This window comes from Pongo abelii, chromosome 8 (genome assembly GCF_028885655.2).
Source record: "Pongo abelii isolate AG06213 chromosome 8, NHGRI_mPonAbe1-v2.0_pri, whole genome shotgun sequence".
In the NCBI taxonomy this organism is placed as follows: Eukaryota; Metazoa; Chordata; class Mammalia; order Primates; family Hominidae; genus Pongo; species Pongo abelii.
Window position 1 is genome coordinate 118376191 of NC_071993.2, and position 26059 is coordinate 118402249.

A 26059-nucleotide genomic window follows, 5' to 3' on the forward strand; every position below is an offset into this window, starting at 1 on the left:
TTAGTAAGTTACTGCTAGGACTGATCTTGTATGCAGAATTAAAGCAGCCATATGCATGACATAACATAAGGGAACCCTGGAGGAAACTCTACCCTCTCTACCAAACAAGGCCTCCACCTTTTTACTACTGCATTCTTTAGGGAGGTCTCTGATTTTAAAGGCATGGCCTAATTTTTTCCTGGAAGAGGTCACACTGCACCTCAAATGTTTCCCATCAAGGTACAAATGACTGATGGAAAATCATTTCTTGACAGAAATGAGGGCCCACTGGAGGGGGGAGTATCAGGGGAAACAGCCCCCAATATTTCAACATAGATTCTGTCTATTTTCCCTAAGTGTCAGCCGGTCTGAGAAATAAAGAGAAAGAGTACGAAGAGAGGAATTTTACAGCTGGGCCTCCAGGGGTGACATCGCATCTTGGTAGGACCGTGATGCCCCTGAGCCGCAAAACCAGCAAGTTTTTATTAGGGATTTTAAAGGGGGAGGGGCTGCATGAACAGGGAGTAGGTCACAAAGACCACATGCTTCAAAGGGCAATAAAGATCACAAGGCAAAGGCAAAACTAGAACTACTGATGAGGGTCTGTGTCCTACTGTGCATGTATTATCTTGATTAACATCTTAACAGGAAACAGGGTTTGAGAGCAGAGAACCAGTGTGAGCAAAATTTACCAGGCTGGAATTTCCCAATCCTAGTAAGCCTGAGAGTACTGCGGGAGACCAGGGCATATTTTAGTCCTTATCTCAACCACATAAGACAGACACATCCAGAGCGGCTGTTTATAGACCTCCCCACAGGAATGCATTCCTTCTCCAGGGTATTCCTTGCTGGGAAAAGAATTCAGCAATATCTCTCTTACTTGCACATCTGTTTATAGGCTCTCTGGAAGAAAAAAAATATGGCTCTATTCTGCCTGACCCCACAGGCAGTCAGACCTTATGGTTATCTTCCCTTGTTCCCTGAAAATCACTGTTGTTCTGTTCTTTTTCAAAGTGCATTAATTTCATATTGTTCAAACACACATGTTTTACAATCAATTTGTACAATAGTGGTCCTGAGGTGATGTATATTCTCAGTTTATGAAGATAATGGGATGAAGAGATTAAAGACAGGCATAGAATTTATAAGAGTATTATTAGGGAAGTGATAAATGTCCATGAAATCTTCTCAATTTATGTTCAGAGATTGCAGTAAAGACAGGCATAAGAAATTATAAAAGTATTAATTTTGGGAACTTATAAATGTCCATGAAATCTTCACAATTTGTTCTGCCACGGTTCCAGTTGGTCCCTCCGTTCGGGGTCCCTGACTTCCTGCAACAAGGGAGCATAGAGAGAAGGAGATTAGGGAGTGCGGATGATGACTCCTCAAATGGATCATCCTGCATGACTTCCCAATTTGAGTAGTTTCAGTTAGGATTGTCTAGGTCAGGGGTCAGGAAATATTTTCTGTAAAGGGCAGAGTAGTGAATATTTTTAGCCTGTGTTAACCACGTGGTCTCTATCACAACTACTCAACACTGCCCTTGTCATGTGAAAGAAGCCATGGACAATATATAAATGAATGTAGGTAGTCGTGTTCCCATACAGATTTATTTATCAATACAAAAGCAGGCTATGGGCTGGATTTGGCCTGATAGCAGTAGTTTGTTCACCCTGGTCTAAGTTGTTCTTCATTAAAAAACAAAAAAAAAACAAAAAAAACAAGAAACAAACCTCATCTCTCACAGATTAACCCCCAAAAATGTTATTTATGGCTGTACTAAATGTCTACTTTAAGTCAAAAGAATGACTCTTCTCTCATGGCCACTCAGGGCCTCAGGCTGACAGGGGCTCCAAGTCAACAGTGCTCCCATAATCACCTTGCAGAGAGAAGAGAGGTGGTTACATTTCATATTAGCTCTTAAATTCCCACTTGGAAGTGACACATGCCACTTTCATTCACTTTTCATTGGGCAATGCAAGTCACAGGGTCACACAGAATTTCAAGGAGAGGGGTGCAGGGAAGGGTAGTCTTACTGTGTGCACAGAGGGAGAACCAATATTCTAGGGTAGGTGAATTGTATTACCACGACAGATAGGAACCCCCGAATTCACAGGAACACCCATATTCTCTTCTTGCTACAACTGAGGGGGCAATTGTTTCTTCCTGTCCTTTATTCAGCATCCTTAGGTCAGCTTATCTTCCCCAGGCCTGGCAAGAGTTAACATTTCCAAATCATTCCCATTGCTTTCTGAATGCTTAGATATTCAGGATAATATCTGACTCTACTCAGGTATTATCCAAGCCAGAGCTTGCCTAGCATTCTCAATTCTCAGAGCCCATTAGAATTAGAGAATAAGTTACCCCACTGTTGAAGGCACTAACCTTTTAAAAATCTTCACTTCCCAGTTTCTTAAATGGTGCCTCACAACTCAAATTTCAGACTCTTAGGAAGGACTAGGGTAGAGGGGTTTTTTTTGGCCTTGGTGGCCTTTCAGTATGTCTCCAGTGAAAAGTCTGAGATTGATCTATATTTGTATCTATGTATATGTATACTATATCTATATAGCAATGTTTGGGCAAGACCTTTAATAATCAGGCACCAGACTCCCTCTCCTTGTGTTTCACTGTGTCCCATACTTTACTGCACACTTCAGCCAAGCCATGCTCTGAAATACACAATGCCCTACATGTCTTCATGTTATTGCCCCTGATGTTTCTTCTGCCTAGAAAGCCACCCTTTCCTGGTGAACTCATGCTCACCAGACCTAGGTCAGCTGTGTTAATGTTTCAGATTTTGGGTGGGTGGTGAGTTTATTAGTGTTCATTGTATTATTAAATTAATACCGATAAAAGAAGGCCATTGTCAACCAATGATGATAGCATATTATGAATTAAGCGTTATGATTAATTCTTAGAACTTGAGGTCAAATAAAAAATACATGAATAAAATCCTATAGAGCTGGGATTGGCAATCTGTTGCCTGAGGATCAAGTTACACACACACACACACACACAGCCTGAGAGAGAGAAAGAGAGAAGAAGAAGGAATTAGCTCACATGATTATGGAGGTCCCATGATCTGCCACCTACAAACCTAGAGACCCAGGAAGGCTGGAGATATAGTTCCAGTCTGAATTCAGAGGCCTGAGAACTGGGAGAGGTGTTGGTGTAAGTGTTAGTCCAAAGGCGGGGTAAGACTGATGTTTCAGCTCAGCAGTCATGCAGAGAGAGTGGTCTCCCTTCCTCCATCTTTTTCTTCTATTCAGGCCCTGGATGGGGTTGGATGACACCTACCATGTTGTGCAGGGCAGTGTGATTTACCCGGTCTACCTATTTAAATGCTAATCTTGTCTAGAAACACCCTTACAGACACACCTAGAAATAGTGTTTAAATATCTGGGCACCCTGTGATTCAGTCAAATTGACACATGAAATTAATCATCAGATACGGAAGGTAAGGTGCCTAAAGTTCACAAGGAGAAGGCAGGAGGGGAACTCCCAGGTTAAACAATAAAGGTCATTGCAGCAAGCACACAGATCCATCTCTTCCAATAACACTCCCTCTGATCTTCCCCGCTCTCATCCTGTCTTATGGTGATGTGTGAGGAGGGAGTAGAAATTTAGTAGGATACTGAGGAAATTTAGCCGACAGAGCAATTTTCAATGTTTTGTGAGTGAAGCTTGAAACAGTATACCTGTGGGCTCTCATAGTTAAGCCAAATATTACTTCTTAAATCATTTGCTTACTCTCTCTATCCTAAGTAATCCCAGAACCCCAGAATGATAGCAATCACTTGGAAAATAGGACCTACATAACAGATAACTCCAACGTTAAAAAGATGCCAGAAGTAGGTGAGATTTTTACAATCCTCTTTCCTTTACCTGTAAATGCATTTTTACTAATATGGGAAATTACCCTCAAATGCTGAAGCTTGAATTGAAGTAAGTCCAATGACTTGCACACAGCACATCAAGAGAGGAAAGGACGGGCCTTGATCTTGCCAGCTCTTGTTTTTTTCAGTGATGCAATGTCCTCCCCGAGGAGATACCCGTGCCCTTGCAGCTAAACAGAATTATGCTCCTAGAGCTTGATCTACTCTCTCTCACACAGAAAGCCTGCCCCTGGTGGCCTCCAGAGCAATCATCCACGACCTTCTAACAGAGATGACAGTGAAAGGTTTTATTAAACAAATAAAATCCTGTACCCAAGAATGAGTATAAGGATGTGGGTTAAAGGATGAAAGAGGAGAGGTAGTGATTTAACTGCAAAGCTTGAGTTTAATATAGAGATGAGTTTTCTTCCTCCATAAGAGTATCACCCTGTGTGCAGTAATCTGTCTTCATTTCCAGCACAGAACCTGCTACACACTTGTAAGTTGCCATCAGGGACAGGAACTAAAGTGGAACATGAATCAGAAACTAGAATGAATATACTCATTTGCTAAATCCCACAGCAAATCCAAATATTAACTTTCTAATTGAATTGAACAATTGTTTCAAACCAGAGAACCAGCTCAAACTGGATCTGAACCTATGTGTTTTCTAAAACTACTAAATGGAGAAAAAGCTACTAAATGGAAAAAGGGCGGAAACTGAAGAAGTCTCAGAGACATCTAACCCAAAGAAATAAAAATGTATGTCCACACAAAGACCTCCAGGCAAATGTTCACAGCAGCGTTAATCAGAATAGCCAAAAACTAGAAAAAAAGCACTCAAATATTCATCAATTGCTGAAGGGGTAAACAAAACGCAGTATTTTAATAAAATGCAATATTCTTTAATAATAAAGAGAAACAAAATGTTGATATATGCTACAACATGTATGAACTTCAAAAACATTTTGTTGAAGTCCTGTTTTGTTATCTTGTTTAAGAAATCTTTGCCTACTCCAGGGTGATAAGGACTTTCCTCCTATAATTTTTCTAGAAGTTCTATACGTTTTTTCCATTCGGCCTGTTCTTTTTTTTAATTTTATTATTATTATACCTTAAGTTTTAGGGTACATGTGCACAATGTGCAGGTTTGTTACATATGTATACGTGTGCCATGTTGGTGTACTGCATCCATTATCTCGTCATTTAGCATTAGGTATATCTCCTAATGCTATCCCTCCCCCCTCCCCCCACCCCACAACAGACCCCGGAGTGTGATGTTCCCCCTCCTGTGTCCATGTGTTCTCGTTGTTCAATTCCCACCTATGAGTGAGAACATGGGGTGTTTGGTTTTTTGACCTTGCGATAGTTTGCTGAGAATAATGATTTCCAGTTTCATCCATGTCCCTACAAAGGACATGAACTCATCATTTTTTATGGCTGCATAGTATTCCATGGTGTATATGTGCCACGTTTTCTTAATCCAGTCTATCGTTGTTGGACATTTGGGTTGGTTCCAAGAGTTTGCTATTGTGAATAGTGCCGCAATAAACATACGTGTGCATGTGTCTTTATAGCAGCATGATTTATAGTCCTTTGGGTATATACCCAGTAATGGGATCCATTAGGCCTGTTCTTGAATGAATATTTATTCATGGCATGGACAGGGAGTAAGGTTAAAGGTGTTTATTTCCCATATGGATACCTATTCATTATAAAATACCAACCTTTCTCCCATTGCACTGCAGTTATTTCTTTACTGTGAAGCAAGTGACTATATATGTATGGTCTGTTTCTGGACTGTCTATTCTGACTCATGGGTTCATTTGTCTATCTTGCACTAAAAGCACATTGATATAATAGCATTTTAAGAAATCTTGCAATTAGGTAGTGTAAGTTTTTCACATTTTTTATTTAAAATTATTTAACCTATTTTAGATTCTATGCATTTTTCTGTAAACTTTATAACAAGCTTGTCAGTTTTCTCAAAACCTTGAGATTTTGATTGGAATTAAATCTATAGATGTATCTGGGAATAACTGACATTTCAATAATATTGACTGTTACAACTCATGAGAATAGTATATTTCTCTATTTGTCTTTAATTTCTCTTAGCAATGTTTTATTTTCAGTATAGATAATTATATACATTTCTTTAATTTATTCTGAGATATTTGACATTTTTAAATGCTACCAGAAAGGATATTTTTTAAAATTTTATTTCCCCAATTTTTCTTGTTAACATATACTAACACAGTTTATTTTTGTATAGTGACCTCAGTCTTGCAACATTGTTAATTTTCTTATTAATTCTAATGCTGTGTTTTATAGATTCTTTGGAACTTTTACATACCCAATCGTGTCTTTTGCACAAAGCAATATTTATACTTCTTTCTTTCCATATTTTCATACCTTTCATGACTTTTTGTTTGCTGTATTCACTAGCTAGGACTTCTAGCACAATCATAAATATAAAGGATGTGGAGTAAGCCAGATCCTTATCTTGCTTCTGACCTCAAGGGGAGTGTTTTACATACTTAATCCTTAAATATGATGAGGTGAAATTTTTAAACTTTAATTGAGGTATAAACTACACCTATTTGAAGTGTACAATTCAATGAGTTTGACCATTGTGTACACTGATAAAACTATCACTACAATCAAGATCATCACCATTTCTATCATCTCCAAAAGATTTGGTGGTAGGCAGAGTTCTAAGAATGATCCCTAGTGGAGCTTATCCGTGCATAATCCCCTCTTTGTTGAGTATAAATGGAACCTGCGACATTATGAGATGCTACTTCCGTGACTATATGATATTATGCTGTACAACAAAAGGGTGACTGTTCAGCTTGACCTGACCTAAACAACCACATGAGCCCTTTAAAAAAAAAAAAAAAAAAAAGAGCATTTATCAGGTTGGGAGCATCAGAAGAAATCAGAGAAATTTAAAGCATCTGAAGGACACAGCATACCTTTATTGGTTTGAAGTGGAGGAGGCCATGTGAAAAGGAACTGCAGGTGAATTTCCTGATGAAGCCTGGAGAGATTCCTGGCTGACAGCCAGCAAGGAAACAGAAACCTTAGTTCTACAAATAAAAGGCAGTCCCAACAACCTGAATGAGCTGGAAGCAGATTCTTTCCCAGGACTTGCAGATAAAAGCCCAACTTAGCCAAAACCTTGATTTCGACCTCAAAAAACCCTAAACAAAGAACTCAGTGGGAAGTTTAACCTATAGAACTGTGAGATACTAAAAGCCACTGTATTTGTGGTAATTTCTAACGTAGCATAAAAAACTTATATATATTTGATACCTGGATGTGAGTGTTGCCATAACAAATAAGTGAAATGTGTGAGTGACTTTGGAGTTGGGCAGATGTTGGAAGAATTTTGAGGAGCATGATAACAAAAGCCTAGATCACCTTGGAAAGGCTTAGTAGCAATACAGACTTTGAGAATGTTGAGGGTATGGAAGGAAGTAAGGAACATGCTGGAAGCTAGAGGAATGATATGCTACTCTACGGTGGCAGAGAGCTTAGCAATTGTCTCCAACACTTAAATAGAAAGCGAACTTATACAGTATGAACTCGGATATTTAGCTGAGAGAATTTTCCAGCAAAATGTCGAAGATGCAGCCTAGTTTCTTCTTGCTGCTTCTAATAAAATGTGAGAGGAGAGAGAGAAATTGTGTGAAAAACTGTTAATTCTCCTTTGCTATGGGTGATGAAGATGAAGCTGGCTGAGATCAGAGCTTGGGTTAAGAAACAAGTACTCACTGATGGTTAGAGTGTTTTTGGCTGCATTGGATGGAACTGCAGTCAATGTCGAATTGCCTTACTACTTCTATTTTCCAAGCATCAAATCTTTAAGAACTAGTAGTAGTTCTTAGCTGTCTTCTACTGTATCAGGCAGTGGGAGAAACTGTAAAAGGTTGGTTGAAGCACCTCTCCAGGTTCTCTCTTCTAATTATTCCCTTTCTTCAGACCCCATCTCTATTCTCAGGGATGATTCTCCTGACTACCTTAGTAAACTACCACCAATCTCAAACAATCTCTGATTTTTATTGGACATTTATTATTCAGCACTCAATTAGGTATGACCTTTTGCATTGTAGTTTTGATCCCTGGTTTATTCCTCCAGATATAACAAAAACTAGTTAATTACTGAGATCAGGTCTCTAGAGGTAGAGATTTCTATTGAATGAGTAAATGGACCAAAATTTGAGCTGTTGGGCTGGGGAAAATTTTTGTGCAGGTGCTATATGTGAAAAGCTGTCTGCAATATGTGGTTTAGGTATTTTGGTAGTAATAAATAGAATTTCTTAAATTTTCAAATTATTGACTGTGCTGCAAAGATGATAGTTTAACTTGAATATATTCCAGAAAAATCAGGGCATAAGATTTTTTTGATATATTTTTTCCCATATTTGCCCTAGAATAAAGCATTTGTTAATGCTAATACATTTTGGTTTTCCAATTTTTATTACAGTTGATCTTTGAGTTAGGGGACATGGTAGCTGCTGATTCAACTATCATTGAACCTCCTTATTGAAGAATGACATTGCCAAGATAGCACCAAGTCTCAGGATCTGAAAACTTAATACAATGATTTCTAATTCAGCTAGTCATCAAAATCACCTGCAGAACTTTACAAAAATTTAAATCATCCTGCCCAGAGATTCTATTCAACAAGTTTTGGAGCAAACCTGGAAACTGAATTTTGAAATGTTCCCAGATAATTCTGTCCATCAGCCAAGTCTGGGAATCTCCAGCTGAAATGCCGAGGACTTAGTCCATCTGCAGGCTCATCTCATGACTACAGCGTAGCCAAGGTAAGCACGACAGTTGCATTTGCTGGGCACTGTGTCCCTTATGTGAAGAGAAGCAGTGTGGAGATGTGGAGAAGCCTATTGGAGAGGATCATTTCTTTCTTGGTGTTTGCACAGCTAAGGATGCAGAATTTGTTTGTGTTAAAAATTTTACCTGCGTGGTTGATTCTATAAGACATCAGTGCTAGGCTTCATCTCATGTTCCAAGGCTTTGCAGCTCTTGATGCAAGAGTAAAAAAGAATTCCAATAAAAATTTCTAATAAAGGCAACAGAGCAAAAAATATTTTAAAACAGACTTTTATGTGAGTATATAAGAAGATGAATAAGAGCTCATTTGAATGTGTTATTTGGACAGTTAAGAAAAAGAGTAAGTGTTATTTTTAAAAGGACATTTTCTGTGACCCTTTGCCAATTATCTCGGTTAATTCAGGCTTCCATCCTTGGAATGATTGGCTGTCCTCATCTTCTCTAGCCCTAGACGCTGGTACGCAGGTTGAAAGAGAACTGGAAGTGTTGGTTGGTTCCATTCTCATTGGGCGAGCTGTGCCTAAACAATTCTTCCTGCTTTGTTTCAAGCTTCCACAATCGACTGAAGCACCCTTTTGGGCTGCAGAAGAGAGGTAATCTGATATGCCAATCAGATGAAGAGTTTTAGGAGTATTGGTGTCTGACTATTGTGAGACGGACAAATAATAATCATTTGAGCTGGGCCCGGAGAGATAGATGGGCATTACCTTGAAGGATAGACATGCTGGGTTGTTATAAGGTTTTTTTTGTAGCATTGGTTTATGCTTCATAGCTTTGGTTTATACATCATAGAGTATATGGGTCATTTTAAACTATATTCAACAGCATTCTTCAATGAGTCTCATGAAACACAAACCCTACATGCTGCTTTCAGTTAAAATGATCATGAGGTCCCATTTCAAGGGGCTGCAAGTGCATTACCCCCAGTTAATCTCCCCCACTAACCTGTAAACAGAAAGTTGTACACAGCATTCTTATTCCAGAATTTAACACAGTGCCTTAGAGAAGCAGCTCAGTGAACCAGTCCAGTGGTTCTCAACCAGATACGATTGATTTTGCTCCCCAGGGGACATTTGGCAACGTCTGGAGTCATTTCTGGTTGTCATATCTGGGGAGTGAGGAAATGGGAGTGTGTTACTGACATACAGTAGGCAGAGGCAGGGATGTTCATACACATGTTACAATGCACAGATGGCCCCTCATGGCAAATAATTATCCGGAATTTCAATAGTGCTGAGGTTAAGAAGCACTGCACTAGGTTAAGTATATAGTTAATCCCAATCTACTCCTTTGGATGCCCATAAATTATTAAGCTGTCTATTTCCATGGGCCATTTGTCTCCCACAATGGGAATTCACTGTGTAATTCTATCAAAAGCTGGAAAGAAATGTGATGGAAAGAGAGGGTGCGCAGAGTAGGGAACTGAGAAAGAAGGTAGTGTATTTCAAAGTTGAAGTAACAGCGTTTTTCAGTTATTCATGGTTTTTAATGATTTATACCTTGTTTACCTCCAATAGTATGGATAAATGAGAGTGATTCCCATGGTAAATTGAATATAATGTTATTCCTTATGCAATGTGAGTATACTGGAGACCTAGAAGAAGAAAGCTTTGTAGTTGCCAAAAATGCAGTTATTAGTTTTTAATATAATGTTTACATGATCTGAGCTTCATGTCATAATTGGTGTCTTATCCAATCATTATTAATTGATAAGTTTTTGAGTGCTTTCTAGGGGCTAGGTCCTGTGCTTAGCATTTACATGCAATATTGCCCTGAAGCCTCCTAATTACTCACTGAAAGTGTAGAGTAAACTAAGGCTCAGAGAGGTTTGGTGTTTTGCAATTATTCACAAAGTTAACCTCTACCACTTCTCAGAGCAAGTGAGTAAGTGGAAGAAATAGAAAGAAAGTTTAGATCCTGACCTCCTTGTTCTACCTAAAGAATGTCTTTAAAATTAAAAAAAAAGTTCTCGAGGAATTTATTGAGATTTAATCCATAACATTATTACAATTTTAAACAGGAGGTTTAAAGATGTTAAAGACCAAAATTTTAAAAGGTTACTGTCCAGAATAATGTTTTCTCCCTGGCCCCTATCCCCCACCATAAACTCTGATGAGCACATTATAGTGGAGAACATATAGGAGGTCATGAAGTCATTTCGGAACATCAAGGTTACACTTGCTCCTGGAATTTCTGGCTCTGAAACTTGTGCACCTGTTTTCTTACCTGTAAAGAGGAGCACTTTACCATCTGCTTTGCCTCCCTCATTTAGGTTAGATGGAGATCCAATGAGATAATGTCCATAAATGTCCTTTGTAAGCTTCAGTGTATTGCACATACCTGTCAGAGTGGTTTATTTCCATTAAATGCCTGTGGTGGATACTCTTACAAAATGGATGTGCTGGTTTCCATGGTGCCGCTAGGGATACATCAGGGACTCAAATCTGCCCCAACAAACTGTTGGCCACCTAGAAAAGGAGAAACCCAGGGACAGAGTTGCTGGGCTCTAGGAATGTCTCAAGGCCTCAGCTTCCCTTTGAAAAGACCATATTATGACAGAGGCATCTGAGCACCTGGGGCAGCCCTTCAGAAATTTTGCTCTTTGAACTCTGGGCATTTTTAAGATTATTCTTTGGTGAAGTTCATCAACCTCTACCAATATGTCAGATTTCTCCCTGTGCTGGTTCTTTGAATACAAAAATTTTTAAAAAAATTAGGAGAGAAAGGAGTACTTGAGAAATCCTGACAAGCTTCGGAACTCTGCTCCCATATGTTTTATTGATTTATAAAAATGGTGAATTCCCTTTACAAAAGATTCAAATAATGCAGATAAGTAAAAAAAAAAAAAAAAGCTATAAATATCCTCAAATCCCACCACCCAGAAATTACCACTGAGCAACATTACAGATGTAGCCTTCTGATTCTATGTGGAAATAGTGGGGTGAGCAAGAGAGAAAACATAAAGAAGGGTAGGGAGGTGGATGGATGGGGTCAGAGAAGTGAAGAGACCTCCTCTATGTGATGTAGGTGGTGCTGGTCCTGGTCACAGTGGGATCTAATCCAATGTGAAAGGCCACTTATTTAAAAAAAGCAAAATCATGATGAATGATTGAGATATAAAATGAACATGTGTTAAAGATTTTATTTAATTCACCCTTTAATGAGAGAACTGATACGTTGTTACAATCAGAAAATCCAAAGAACGTACATATTTAAAGATCAAAAAAATGAGAGAGGAAGAGATATGTCATTCTACCAGGAAAAATTCAATTGCATGTGTATGGTAAAAAATTATTTTGCATTGCTGTCATTTATCTATAATGAGAGTTTTAAAATTTCTCAAAGGCAATGAAAGGCTAGAATCAGTTAATCCTGAAGGGTATGAGCAAAACACTGCATAATTTTCCTTTGGAGACACTCAATAATATTTTTTGCTTACTCCAAATTTTCTTACACCCACATGTTCCTGCTGCAAGCCAGGGCCCTTTTCTCACATCACACTGTGGTTTTCTGAGGCTTCTGTTTCTTACCCTTGCCAGAAAAAGTTTCTGAGCACTGCAGGTACAACCTCAAGAGTCAGAAAGGACGAAAAGATTTCATTGTGTGCTTTTTCCTTTTTTTTTTTTTTTAAAAAAAAATCATACAATTTAAGAAGTGAAAAAATATCCAAAAATATATAAGAGAAAGGTTGTAATTTCTACTGTACTCCCCTTCTCCTCCCGTGTCTCCTGCCCCCAGGGGAAATCAATATGGTTTAAGATATGTCCATCTATACCTTCCACATGTTCAACAATCACACATAAATAAGCACATATATAGGGATTTTAGTTGTGAGAGTTTACATAAATGGGAATTTGGGAATATACCATGTATGTCTGTATCTTTTTTTCATTTAAAATAATGCATGGAGGCTATCTCAGGTGCACAGATACCGATTGAATGTATGTAATGGTATGCCATGACATGGATACCCCTTCCCAGTCTAGTCCTGGGGATTCATTCTCATTAAGTAAGGAGTAAATGCACATAGTTGTGGAATAGGAAAGGAATTGTCCTTCTTGAAATAGCCATGGTGGGAAGGGGAGAAGGAGGACAAATTTTGCCATTTGAATTGGATTGTGGGGGTGGCACAGTTCAACATCCTTGTCCAGGTAGAACACACACCAGCACCCTCCAATCATTATGGTGTTTCAGAATCCATTGTGCTGTGTGTAGGGAGCATTGCTCATTAGTTTTAAAGAAAACAACTCTTTCCTTGGTAATAAAAACCAAATAATTTTCAAAGAAAATTATATATTTACTAGTGGGAAAAGGAGTCTCCCTACCTGGTCTTCCAAGGAATACTGAAAATCTACAACAGCAGCCTTAGGAGGACATCAAAGGAATGCTTGCTGCATACAGCAAATTAAACATTCATATCCTGGTGAAAGCCTCCCCTGCATCATTAAAAAAATAAAAACTGGAAGTTGTTTGGGGTATGCTGAAAATTAGTTATTAGAAAGGAACTTTCTCAACTTACTAATAGAAACTTGGCTATCTGGAGCCAAGAAAAAATGTTAGGTGGTAGGATGGGAAGGAAGAGGAGTATAGGAAAACCATTCCTGAAAGATAATGTTATGAAAGTCACTCCTTCTGTAATATTTTTTGCTAAGCCGAAGGGAGGCAAATGCTTAAACCTTTGTAATCTTGTTAACCTGGAGGGCGCAAAACCAGAACCCCTGAGAGGAGGGAAGCAGCCAGCAAGAGGGGCCTTAAGCCAAAGGGCTCCTGAATTGCCCATTTCTGCTCATCCACAGGCCTCAGAGCCCGAGGTTTTAAAGAACATGCTGCTTTACACTCTCAGTGGTACATTTCTGTTCTACTGGCCTTTTGTTTCAATCTATCAATCAACACATGTTTTATTGATCATATACTAAGTACCAAGAGCTATGGAGGTTACAGCTTCCAGATACAGTAAGCTCCTTAAGGGCAGAAATCATCTTGTCATAGACAAAGAGCATAAAAATAGAAATAATATACAAGGCAACATAAAAGTCATTTTTAATAGTGAACAAAGGCTTTCCACTTCTTGAAAATTTTGCAAGTTTTCAGCGAGGGGAATTCTGAGAGGTATAGAAAAGTGTTTTGCATATAGCAGAAGCTTAATACATGTGTGAGGTTTAGAGGGAGAGACCCTTATGAAGCTGGGCTCTTCAAAAAGGTCATGGTGAAGGAGCATGGTGTCCTGGTGCCATAGTAATAAAAATAGTAGTAATGATGGTGGCAGTGGTAACTATAATAAGAGCAGCTCACAGTTACTCATCTTATTTCGTTTAATTCTCACAAGCACCCTGTGAATTGGATATTTTTATTATTCCCATTTTAGAGATGAGAAAACGGAGGCTCAGGCCATTCAGGGAGCAAGTGAGAATGTAGCAGAGTGATCAGAAACCACAGACTTCAGACCACAGAAACACACCTATAGTTGAAAAAGTTGGGTCAGTTACTTCTTGCAATATGGGGGAACACACATCATGCGAAACTGCAAGGTTTCTCAGTAACAGGATGTTAGAAAGAACCTATAATAAGATTTAGGATTTGTATGGGTAATTTTGGGAGTGTCCAAGGAATTGGATATTCTCTCTGAATTCTGCAATTCTATGATAAACCATCTTAATAAATCTTATCTATAGGGAGGGCAGACTAGAGTGAGAATAAAGTTGTAACTGGCAAAGAACTAGCAGCCACTCATTTAGCCAAGGGAAAAAGGGGGTTTTGTATTTTGTGTTGTGAAGTGACCCTGTCTGAGTGGATGTTTTGTGAGATTGTGACAAGCAGGAGAACAATATGATTTTACTGTAAGCAACAGCTATGTCTGTACTATCATAGAGGGTCAGTTATGAGTTCCCTGATGTAAAGGGCTGCCTTTTTTCCCTTCTAACTTTTGAGTGGTTTGTGCAGCTGACTTAACTGGCTCAGCCTGTTGCACAAACATCTGTACGGTAGACCTGTCATGAAAATTAGATGTCATGCAGACAAAGGACCTAGCACTTAGCATACAGGGTACTCTCCATCATTGGGCTATTCCTGGAGGAAGACCAGAGATCATGGGAGGACAGACAGATTTTCCATCACCCAGATGATGGAGAGGGCGTCTAGATGGAGAACAGCAGGAGCAGAGGCAGGAATGTGGAGAATATCTTATACGCAGAAATTCCTACTAATTGGCTAGACTCACATTTCAACTTCTTTTAGAGGTTGAGAGCTATGTTCGTAAGGGTTTTTTTTTTCCCCCTTTCCTTTTCTTTTCTTAAAGGCAAAGACATCCTATGTGATTTCACCAGCAAATGTTCTCTTTGTCTGTTTGATTTTCTTGGCACATCAAGTACAGTGTTAGCCCCTGGAGACTCATTGATTTTCAAGAAAAGATGTTTTTTTTTTCTTTCCATTGTCTACATTGGCAAAATAAAGCTGAGCTCAACATCTTATCTTTTTCCTTTGATATGGTTATAGACAACATTTATATCTCAGCATTGTAGAAAGCCCTGATATAGCAAAAATCTTTGCTGCATAATTAATTTTTTCCAGCACATCAGGTGATGGTTGGAACTCAGCTATAGTCTCAAGCAAATAATTTTTTTTTGTATTTGAAGATAGGAAGAAGTAGAAATAGCTGTTCAATTTTTAAATTTGATATGTTTTAAGTGAGTAACTCCAGTAAATAACTGTTAAATGATTTGTTTGGGGCATTTTTAGTTAACAGTGAGCTCATGGTAGTAAATATCCTTCAAGTGATTGTTAGGTAGCTGGGGATGGGTCTCCTTCCATTCTTTGAAAGTGGGCACATTTCAGTAGAGCGACTGTTATTGTGTTGGGGAACATACAACATTTTGTCATTTTAAGAGCAATTACTGTTCTTATGAATAATATCATTAAAGGAAATGACAGTGTTTAGCAACATCAGCTAGTATAAGAACTGCAAAAAATGCAGTATGCTCCTGGATGACAAATACTTCCCTTCCAAAGATAAGGCAAACATCAATAAACATGAAAATACCTAAACCCTGGAAAGAAAACCTTAGACAAATACCTCACTGCTCCGTTAGCACTGATTTTCCACATCATAAAGTGACATATAGACCAAGCCAAACAAGTGAAAAAAGAGGAAGTGAGGGGCGTTTCTGGAGGTTTTAGCTTCTCTTATACCATGGAATTCAGGAATTGTTCAATATGAGTTGTCTAAACTAATTTTGCGAAGAAACTTGCCCAAGGTCAGATTCGTTATCCATGAAATTGAGATAATAGGTTTGTAATCATGTTCTTGTCATCAGGGGAATCTGAGATTTGGGATCTATTTGTCTCTAAAAAAGTTTTATTAATATTTGGTTGCAGCCAGCACTTAATCCTCAAGGATTCACACACATTTTATCCTGTATGAGCTCAGTGATTTACATTATGGCTGTGGAAATTAAAATCCAAAGAGATAACCAGATTAGCCAGGACTGACCACATAATATCTGTGTAGGATGCTGAAATTTATCCCTTCTGGCTTGCCATTTTTCTCTAGTTACATATCATGCTTATTAATGCCTATGTTATACATTTTAAGTTAGTTTTCCTATGATTTATAGTTAGAACCTAGAGACAGAATCAATCTAATGATTACTGACTTACTTGGAACTTGATTTTCTTTGTTATTGTTTATGAAGTTTGAGCTCCTACTCCATTGGAGTCTCTGCACTAGAAAGATTTGAAGGATGGAGCACAGTGCACCATTAAATGGGTTTACAATCAGGTAGGGATGGATGAATACACATTAGCACCTCTATTAATTGGGCACTTTTAAGTTGCAAGTGACAGAATTCTAACTCTATTACTTATTTCCATGTGTCCCCAAACCCTATGGGAGACAAAGTACAATAGGGCTTCAACGACCACTGGAGCCCAGATCTCAAATATGCTAGTGACAGCAATGGGGAAGGACCATGAGCTTTGGAGGCAGTCTTGATTTAAATGCTGAATCTGCACCTGTGTGAGCTCACTTGGTGAAGAAATGTGCCCATGTTCACTTTCCTCTGTAAAATGGAGGTTGTAGCTATGTCCTCATAAAGCAGGTATTTAATGATATAAAATTGGTTTCCTTTGTTAAGGATTGAAGGCTGGAGGGCTGGGAAGGCCAGGGATGGCAAGCAATGCCCAATTTTCCTGCAATGTGAAAACAGCACTGTTAGGAATGGAGGACACAACTCAAGGTCAACTATCACTAGACTTTGTGTGGTTTTGATCCAGCTTCTCAACAGCCATGTGATTTTATTATGATGTTGTAGGAGGAATGAATCCTTAACCTGAAGATTTCAGAAAATAGTAGGAGAGGAGGGAAAAGCCATTTTCACAGCAAGTGAGGAACACTGTCAGACAAGGGTGGCTATGTGGAGGAAAAAAATGCTGACTCCACTAGATAGCTGAAGAGCCTCAGGGCTTTGTGACAATTTTACTCCCAGATGGGAAAATAAATAAATGACCAAAAAAGACCCTAGGAGAGGTAGAAACTAAAATACCATGGAATCTAGTGTTAAACATTGTGAAATTTGTAAAGGATTATTTTCCTTGCAAATACTTTCAACCTTTAGGGAACAAATCTACCTAGACTTTTAAGCATAAAAATAGAATAAAGTACTTCCAATTACTTTTATAAAAATATAGCATTAGCACTAACATAAGTCCAAAGAGCACATAAAAATATCATATGTATTATAGCTATTTTATTTGGGATTTGGACATCTATAATCATCAGCAAACAGAACCCAGCAGTATGTTAAGGGAAAAATCACCATGACGAGGAAGCGTTCTTTCTATGACTTCATTAATTGTTTAATATTAGGAAATCAATGGTTATAATTAAATTTACTAACAGCAAAAGAAAAAATGTAATACAACTTGATATATGCTGAAAAGCATTTGATAAAAATTAACATCCATTCTTGATACAAAAACTTTCAATCAAATATCAATAAATGAATATGCTCATAGCATTATGACATACATTTATAATCCATGGCTAGCCTCAAACTCAGTGTTAAAATTCCCATTAAGATCAGAAACATGAAAAGAATGTTCATTGTCATAAATATAATCTGGTGGTGTTTTTTCTAGATGTGCCAATTCCATTAGAAAAAGAATTAAAATGAGTGGTGGAGACACCTTGATGATTTGCAGACTAAAACACTGTGAAGCTGTTAAAAAGAGAGTAGGATTCTCTATGTGCTGAATTAAAACAATGCCCACTCCATATTGAGGAAAAATAGGATATGTATGGTCACTAGAATATTATATCCTTTTTGTAAAATCAGAGTACATAATTGTGTGTTGGGGAAAGTAAAATGCATGAAAAAAATGATTTTTTTTAACTCATGCTTGTATTTAGCAAGGTATTAACTGTTCTACTTCTGAATTATGGGTTTACAGGACACTGTTATTTCCTTCTCTGTGCCTTTTGAAAATTGCTTGACTTTTTTTTAAACAGTACACATGATGATAATAATTGTTAACTTTTATTTATCAAGCATGTGCTTTTGGATTATGCTTCATCTCACTCAATCTTCACATTATTTTCTATCTCTTTCTTTATTTTCCAGATGGGAAAACAGGCTTAAGGAAGGATAAGTAACTTGTTCAAGGTAAAAGGCATTCTGACTTTAAATTCATGTGCTCTTAACCACTCCTCTATTGTTTTTATTATTAGAAAAAGAAATTGTCATTTCCAAAATACATATATAGAGAGAGATATACACACACATACATACATGAATACATTGTTATAAATGGTATATATAAAGATATTTCTTTTCATACCTTTATATATAGAAATGATGTATATATATTTTAAAAAGATAGTTATATAAATCTATAAGTATATTTATCTGTATGAATACATATATATATACATATATGTGCACCCACAAATATATATAAAAAATATAAAAAGTTGATATAATACAGTGCCTAGAAAATGGTCAATAAATTGTATTTATTCATCTTCCTAAACCTGCCATGCTTGGAATATGAGCAGAAACTATGTTTATTTAGCATTGTATCCCCTAGCAGCAAGCAGGTGTCTTTCACAGTATTAATATTAAACAAAGATCTTTTATACATGTAAATATAATAAACAATAGAAAATTGGATTACATTGCATGCCCAGCAGTGAGCTCTTCCTGCAATACCCCCACTGCCTACTGTCCTCTGCGATGAGCACTGACCTTTTTCTGGGCTGTGGATGGAGTCACAGCAGGGGTCAACAGGGCCATGGTGTGGATTCAGAGCCTGGCATTGGCCAGCCTGCTCTATGATATGAGTAGGAGAAGCCTCTAGAGAGAGGCTGGCTTTTGGATATAGAAGGATGTGCCTTTCCTCTTCATAGAAATCTGGCCTTTGCCATAGCCTAAATGAAGACCTCATTCTTTCTGCTCAATGTCATTCTTCATGGATGCTCCGAGGAGGAGGCTGAGGATATAGCCAGGCCATGGAGTGGGTGAATGCTATTTATGGGTCCCAGGTGGTGCCCAGAGTCCTGAAAGCGCGAATTAAGTTTTCTGGAAAATACCACAGTTCACCTTTGTTCAGCTAGAATACAGCCCCCGCCATGTTTTTCCTCTAGTACTGGCTCCTGAGCTCAGAGAAGATAAGGAGAGGATCACGTTGACGTGAGCACTGACCACAGAGGGAACGAGATACCCAAGAAATACCCTTTCCCTGTGGTGACAGGATGGAAACTGCCAATCTCTCTGCAGGCACCCCTCTGGCTGGTAGGAGGCACCAGAACACACTGCGTGCTCCAGTGTGTGACATGCTGCTGTTTCTTAAAAGCCTGTGTGAGAGGTCAGTGCCACCAAGTGGCTGAAAGGTGAGTGGGCAAACGGAAGGGTATCTGCAATACAGTGGCTTCCTAGTGCTTCCCCTCCCCTTCCTCCTGCCTCTACCACCCACCTGTTACCCCATGTCTCTCAGGACTCTCTATGCTGTCCTATGCAGACTATAGGGTACTGGATTAATCTCCTCTTTTAAGTTAGCTCTCAGGTGTCCAACTCTCCCTTTACACCCTAACCTAGACTTTGGCCTCCTTCCCTGCTCTAATTGATTCATCTCATCATGAAGAAGAACTCGGTGACTACAGACCAAAGACTCCTTCATTGGGTAGGAAAGACTGAGAATAAATCAGTGTGTTCCCTCTCTATCGGTGGATACTTTCATATTTGCTCTGAGCTCTGGCTTAACTCAAAGAACTAACTGGTAATGAAGGAAGTTCAGGCAGGCTTGTGGGAGAGATGGATGGATAGACATTTTTTATTAGCACTTCTCTAATCAGTTGAGTTAAGATAAGTGACCACAGATGCAAGATACCACATTCTACAATATGAGGAAACACCCAATATATATGTCATATTTGTGCCCTCAAGGAAGTGGTAATTCAGTAAGGCACATAGATCATAAACACATAGATTAAAAAATACAGTCATGCTAGTATTTAAAAATGATAGAATAGCATAAGATAGGCATAAAGTATGCAGAACCAATCAAGGAAATATAGGATGAACTGGAAATAATGGTCACTGAGTATGTGTGGTATGCCAGATACTATCAAGCACTCCCATAAATTTTATTTTATGTAATCCTCCCTAAACTCTGTCATATTTCATGGATCTCAGAACACCCAAACTCTTTCTCTTTTTCTTTCTTTTTAAAATTCATATAAATTTAAGGAATACAAGTACGATTGTATTACATGGATATGTTGTGTAGTGGCGAAGTCTGGGCTTTTCGTGTAAGCATCACCTGAATCGTGTAATTGATTTTTAAATGGTGCTTGAGTCAACATTTTGCAAAGTTGAAGGATCCACATTAGATCATTCTAATCCCCCCTACTTTCTAGAAGCCAACACTTTTCAAAGTGTGCCATGTGCAAATGGCATTTGGATAAATATACATAATAAAATTTAACAATAACGCCATTTAAAACTAACAGCCAAATTTGTGCTAATCCCCAACAGTCTAACCTTCTACTTAAAGTGTAGTCTGTAAATCAGCAGCATTAGCATGACCAGGGGCTTGTCAGAAATGCAGAATCTTCGGTCCCTTCTGAGGCCAGCTAAATCAGAATATGCATTTTACAAGAACTTCAAGTGACTTCAGTGCACATTAAAGTTTAGGAAGCACCCAGATGGAACACAGGAATAATTTTGCCTCAAGTATCTAATTATCTGTCTCCTGGTCTTCTTGACTGTTGTAGTACACAGTACTAAGTGGTTAACCAGTTGCCCAAGCCATTGAGATTAAAAGGTACAAATTTGAAAGAAAAGATTCAGAGAGTAATTAGGATCAGGAATAAAAGAAAGAGAACGAGAGTAACAAAAGAGAAAGCTATGAATACAGAAGAAGGCATAAACACACACACACACACACACCTGCATTATTAGAGTACTATAATGGAGCCCTAATTAGCATTTTGAATCAAGTACAGTGCCCTGTACATCATTATTCTAACAAATATTTATGAGCCCTTACTGACTAAATCAAAAGTTTGCCTATGATTATGATTCAGCCTCTTTTTTTTTTTTTTTTTTTGATGGAGCCTTACTCTGTTGCCCAGGGTGGAGTGCAGTGGCGGGATCTCAGCTCATTACAACCTCCGCCTCCTAGGTTCAAACAATTCTCCTGCCTCATCCTCCCAGGAAGCTGGGATTACAAGTGCCTACCACCACACCCTGCTATTTTTTTGTATTTTTAGAAGAGATGGGGTTTCACTGTGTTGCTCAGGCTGGTCTCAAACTCCAGTGCTCAGGCAATCCACCCACTTTGGCCTCCCAAAGTACTAGGATTACAGGCGTAAGCCAGCGCGCCTGCTCCAATCTCAGTTTTGAGGAGGTAGAAGAGTTTGTGTCAAAATGAAAAGTAATGTCAAACTTAGGATTCAAATAGTTTGAAACATGTTAAATGTGTGCTAAATGAATTTTCTCGAAATCTAAGATTGGCCACTTTATTCTGAGATAACTGGCACCTTACAGCCCCACCCATGCCCACACATCCACCCCACCCCACCCCACCCCACACACAAATGAGTAATTAAAATTTTATTTTAATTGACCTGAAACCTTTTCAATGATCTTAGAAGAAATAAGGGAGACAAATAGGGGGAAGAAAAACAACAGAAAAATATTTCTTAAAATATTGTTATCAGTTTTTGCTGTTACTTGCTGATCTAAATTTATGGATGAATATGATAATTGTATTTCCTAAATAGGTACATACTACAGACCATCTTGAGATAGTCTTCAGTATTCTGTGGCTTCCTTGTCTGAGGATCAGGAAGCCTTGAACAATCAATAGACACCAAGCATTGTGGTCCCACATGTCCTTGGAAGACTTTCAAGACCTCAGTTCCCTGTGGCTTTGGTGTGCAGTCTGCAAGGTCTGTGTTAAAAGCTTAGAGATAGAGTGCTCCTGTACACATATACATAGACAATTCCACACAAAGTAGTGCCTCATTTGCCATTTTAATCTCCTTGCATAGCTAGTCACCTTGTCTCTTTGAGAGAGTGCCTTTGTAACTAGGGAACTAGCTCTATTTTTTATTTCAATATTACTGAGAAAATATCCTAGATGAAAGCTAAATAGTCCCAAAGGTTCAGGAAAGCTGCTAAATATAAAACCCGAGTTTAAAAATTGCAGGATACAAGACCAATATGTAAAAATCAATTGTATTTCTGGGATTTATTCCATTCCGTTGGTCTATGTGTCTATTTTCATGCCAATACTAGACTTTTTTTATTTTTTAAAATATACTATAGCTTTGTAATATAGTTTAAAATCAGGAAGCGTAATGCTTCCAATTTTTTCCTTTCTCAAGATTGCCTTGGCTATTAGGGGTCTTTTTTGGTTCCATGTGAATTTTATGATTCTTCTTTCTGTTTGTGTGAAAACTGCCATTGGAATTTTGATTGAGATTGCATTGAATCTGTACATCTCTCTGGATGGTATGGACATTTTAACAATATTCTTCCAATCATAAACAAGATAAATATTTTCATTTATTTGTGTCTTTCTCAGTTTCTTTCATCAATGTCTTGTAGTTTTCAATATACAGACCTTTCACTTACTTGACTAAATTTATTCCTAGTAATTTTTATGCTATTGAAAATATGATTGCTTTCTGATTTCTTTTTCAGATAGGAAATTGATCTTAGCAATGATTTTTTGGGGGATATGACACCAAAAGCAGAAATTAACAAGTGGGACCACATCAAACTGAAAACCTGTGAGCAGCAAAGGAAACAATCAACAACAGGTGAAGGGAACCTAGTAAATAGGAGAAACTCTGTGAATGAGATACACGTGTGTAGAGGAAAACTGTGGGGACGAGAGAGAGCCCTCTGAACAAGAATATGGGACTAAGCTTGCCATCAGTCTACCAGAGGCAGGTTAGAAACAACTTACAACTTCAGGAGAATGTAACCATTGTGACAACTCTCTCCTCAATGCTTCAAGTGGTATAGGACGTACTCTTGGTGTTACCTCTCTTTTAGACAGACTAGAGGAGAAAACCTTGTGGCTGTCTCTTTGGAGTTTGTTTAGAGATTGAGAATTATGGGAATTACCCAGTATGCTTTGCAACCATTGCCCAATCTGTGGGAGGATAGCTTTTCCCTTCACTTACACTTTCTCAGGCTTCAGTATTCCTTAAGGTGCTTCTGGCTTCCCTTCATCAAAGATACTTTACAGGAAGTTGATTTAAGCAAACGGTGACAATTAGGTATTATTTTTTTGCCAATTCAGATTGATTGATACTGGCTGAGGGATTAGTTTGTTAATTAAGAAGGATTCGAGGGTTTGATGGTATTTCATAAATAACATGTGTTTGCGGCATAGGCATGTGTGTTAGATATTTACCATTCCTAATCTAGGCTTAGAAGGTGGAAGATCCCTTGACAGACTAGTGGGACACTGGTTTATTAGTCCTAAACCATATCACCACTAGAAGCAGCCCCACACACAGTTTTCCTCTTCCTCCCTTTGTTCAGCACCTCTACGTCGCATTTGACAATGATGTGCAAGTTTTGGCCTCAACAGTTATTTCTAATTACCTCATCAGATATGATTTTGTTTGATGCCTTCTTATTCTTATCATCTATGCAGTGGGCATCTCTAAAAAGTCAATGGTTTCCTAAGTAAGAGAAGAGCAAGATTTGTTAGTCTGCCTGGCTGGCTTTCTTTTGAAATAATCAGGTTGTCTCTTCCCTAAAGAGTCTCTTCCCAGCTGGGAAGTCATCACCTGTCACTTGAGTCAATTATTGAAAAACACTTTGTCCTGCTCATGTTGTGAACTGTGATATAACCCAAATTCCTGTGGTGTAGAGACTCTCCAACCTTTCAGTAAAATCCTCCTTTGAGATTGAAGCTATCGTCTCTAATTACCAGCTTGGGCCATTTTTGCAGGATTGTTTTACTTTGGCCTTAAGAAAAAGTGACAACCGTGTCTCTACTAAAAAAAAAAAAAAAAGTACATATACAAAAAATTAACAGGGCGTGATGGTGGGCGCCTATAGTCCCAGCTACTCGGGAGGCTGAGGCAGGAGAATGGCATGAACCCGGGAGGCGGAGCTTGCAGTGAGCCAAGATTACACCACTGCGCTCCAGTCTGGGCGACAGAGCGAGACTCTGTGTCAAAAAAAAAAAAAAAAAAAAAAAAAAAGAAAAAGTGACAAGACACAAAAAGATGAGTTAAAACCCTAATAAGTTACACAAGTCAACTCTAAAATGGGCTCCAGGTTTGCTAGCCTTCAGTGAATGGTTTTGTTTAGTGGGAATTGAACTGGTTCATCCAGATAGTCCTAGGTCAGAATTCTCTCACCAAGTGGTGACCTAGGGCAAGTCATTAGCCTCCCTAAGCCTTTATTTTCTCAGTTGTAAATTGGAAACAATAATAACTACCTCCTTGGGTTGGTGTAAATATTCTGGGGTACTCAAGGTCTCCCTTGATAGTTTTCAAACTCCCAATGCAATAGGTACCCAGCAAATGCCCTTTACCTTCTTCTTCTCTTGTGTTTGATGGAAGGTCTCATTATGTTTTATTTTGAGTTGATTTTAATCCTAATAATTAAATTGTTCTCAGGTATTTTACTGTTGCCATGAGTTTTTCTAGGTAAAAATCAAGTGTTAATAAAACTGAGGAGAAAGTGAGGCCTTAGTGACACCAGGACCCAGAGATCAGTTGGACAGAGAGGTGGGTACAGTTCAGAAGGCTCCAGTTTGCATGAATCTTTAAGGGATTGCCAGATTATTAGACTCAGGGCTTCATTTAGGCAGCTGAAATATGACAAGAGAAAAGGTACTTGGGAATGTTTAGAAATATGTCCTCCAGACAAGGTTGGACTCAAGCCAAATTGGGATGTAGGTGATATTGCATTCATTCATTAATCTATTCAATCATTCATGTCCCAAATATTTACTTAGTGTTTCCTGTGTGCTAGGCACTATATCAATTCTTGTGTCAAAGAGGTCGTGATAGAGTGATGGAAGGGTAATTAAAATACCATGTGGCGTGTATCTCTATTTAACTGAAATGGTGAAGATAAAGTCACTTTTACTAAGTATTTTAGGGCTCTAAAACCAGCCTTCTCTTATTAGTATTTGTCTCCCACCACCATCTATTCTGTTTTTTTCTGGCTGTAAAAAAAAAAAAAAAAGTACATCCGTAGAGAGATGGCATGTTCCGACAATGCTTTCAGGTTGGTGTCGCTGAGTTCTCCCTACTAGAGTTTGAGCAAACATGATGAGTGCAACTTCTGTGTCTTTTATTTAAAAGGAAATCCCTGGCTACCAATTTCCACTATTTATTCTCCACTGGCTGGAAAGGCAATGCCAAACAACCTTGGAAAGCATATGCTGAGGATAACAGGGACGTCCTATTTGCCTGTTTCCCCGGATGACTTCGCGGAGCAGAGTGGGCCAGCTGCCCAGGCACATGAGAAAACAATGACCTTCCTAGTACTTTAAGCCACAGAATTAGGGGGAATCTCTTAAATAGCTTCTACTGTAATAGATTAATCATAATTTTTTGAGGTAACGAGGTAACTTAGAAGAATATGAACATCATTTGACTAGTAGAAACTTAGATTTTGTTAACCACATCAAATTCCTGGGTATATAGCTGTCAAACTCTGGGTCCAAGCTCCAACTCTAGAATGATTTTATATCTAAGACTTTATACATTCCAAAACTGAAATAACTTCTCAAGTCTCCAGGGTATAAAAGGGTCAAGGTTCAATCTCTTTCTAAGGCTTTATCTCTTTGCTAATCTAAGATTTGTAAAA

The 26059-nt window shown here is 38.3% G+C and overlaps 1 long non-coding RNA gene across 1 annotated transcript in view; it reads left to right on the forward strand.

The window, feature by feature from the left end:
- Nucleotides 1-26059, forward strand: part of LOC129048353 (uncharacterized) — a 179542-nt gene that overhangs the window by 42669 nt on the left and 110814 nt on the right. Inside the window, exons 4-8 of the long non-coding RNA XR_008510625.2 lie at nucleotides 8347-8689; nucleotides 18329-18370; nucleotides 19351-19596; nucleotides 21991-22158; nucleotides 22916-23034. This is a non-coding gene — a long non-coding RNA (uncharacterized LOC129048353). The remainder of the gene's footprint in view (nucleotides 1-8346; nucleotides 8690-18328; nucleotides 18371-19350; nucleotides 19597-21990; nucleotides 22159-22915; nucleotides 23035-26059) is intronic.